Source organism: Lathyrus oleraceus, chromosome 5 (genome assembly GCF_024323335.1).
Source record: "Lathyrus oleraceus cultivar Zhongwan6 chromosome 5, CAAS_Psat_ZW6_1.0, whole genome shotgun sequence".
NCBI lineage: Eukaryota > Viridiplantae > Streptophyta > Magnoliopsida > Fabales > Fabaceae > Lathyrus > Lathyrus oleraceus.
Window position 1 is genome coordinate 321,790,139 of NC_066583.1, and position 1,762 is coordinate 321,791,900.

Sequence of the window (1,762 nt, forward strand, 5' to 3'; positions counted from 1 at the left end):
TAGTATTTAACTATCTCCCAATGCGATCATATGAAGATAACCTTCTTCATATTCTCTGTTCGAAGATACTTAAATAAGGACAACTATCATACCTCAATTTCCCCCTCATTCAATAAGTCAATGTGTGCATCATAACATGTGCATCATCTATATAACATAACATGCAAACGTCAGACCGATTGAATAGTTTCTCAAATATACATAAAGTTAACGGCGAAAAAACTTAAAGATCGAGCCTGCAGACGTTAGTTTTATTAATCTATGTTTCATGTAGTTTAATTCAGCGTGCTCGTTTTATTTTTTTGACTCCTCTTTCAGTCACATTTTGATCAGCCTAAGCCTTTTCAACCGGACATTTTTTTTACTTCAAAATTTAATAAAAAAATGTATGTTTTTGAGAAGTTTATTTCGTGTTGATCATTCTAGTGCATGCATTTTAATTTTTTTGAGCATTTTTGTGCTCAGTTTTTATTCATATTCAGTCATTTTATTTTTATTCTTTTGTCAAATTGATAAGAATAATATAATATAATTTTCCATGTTGTCATTTTAATTTATCATATTTGTTTAAAAGATGTGAATTTTATTTGATTTAATGCATTTAATTTATTTTTATCAATTAAAACTTCTAGAAAGGGCATTCTAGAACTTTTTAAAATTGGTTGGCATTTGTGTTTCTTTGGTTTAATCTTGACCGTCAAATTCAAATTAATCAAAGACTCGTGTTTGCAATCCTTGTATTTCATTCTTGTTCAATCAAAACCAAACAAAAATTGAACTAATAAAACAAATGAATTAAATAAAATAGAGGAACCTACTAAATATGAGACACACATATGATGAAGGGAGAACATTTTTTTTCCATACACCAGCCAACACACACGGCACCATCTTATTGGAAAAAGCTTGATTTCAAATAAGGAACAAAAATTGATAGAATAAAAGAAAAAAGTTGGCCCAAATGGATGGAATTTTATTCCGCCACTCTAAAATTGCCACGCGTCATGCTTCATGGGATTCTCACCACTCACACTAATACATCCACTCTCCTACACACACGTTAAAGACCACTCTCTCTCGGGGGGGGGGGAGTCGAAGCTGAAAAAAAGAAGAAGAGAATACTCTCTTGATTTTGCTGGAAAAAAACTCAGTACTATAAATTTCTCTTTTATTTTTTTGAAGTTGCAGAACAGGTCACATAACCTCACCTTCCTTCAATCAAACCATCCCTCTATCCATCAAAAGCTACATCAAGTACAACCACAATAAATTATTTAACAACCTCACAACATCACCAAAAAAATCATCAAACACCACCACCTTACAACCACTGTTCATCGCCTTCAATTCCCTTCTAACTTTCCATCTAACCAAAATGAAACCCTCATCTCAATGTATCCACCTCCCATCATAACCTTAATACTCCTTATGTAACTTCACCCTTCATTTAATGAACCACCCTTCTATTTTCTTCCACATAAACACCCATTCACCGTCGGTTTTCAACTTAACTGAACCTTCAAACACCAACTCATCTTCTTCCTCCCTTCCATTTTACACCATAACCACCATTGTTGAAACCTTCCTACAACCTCCTTCCATAACCCAAAACCATGCATAATCACCATGTAATCATATCAACATCCTACCACCGTGAAAACCTCTACCAAACAACACCCTCATCATTTACAACCAACTTAAACTTCCGTCTCTCTTCCACACGCAGAAAATCCTTGGTTCAACCACCAAACATCTCACTCTT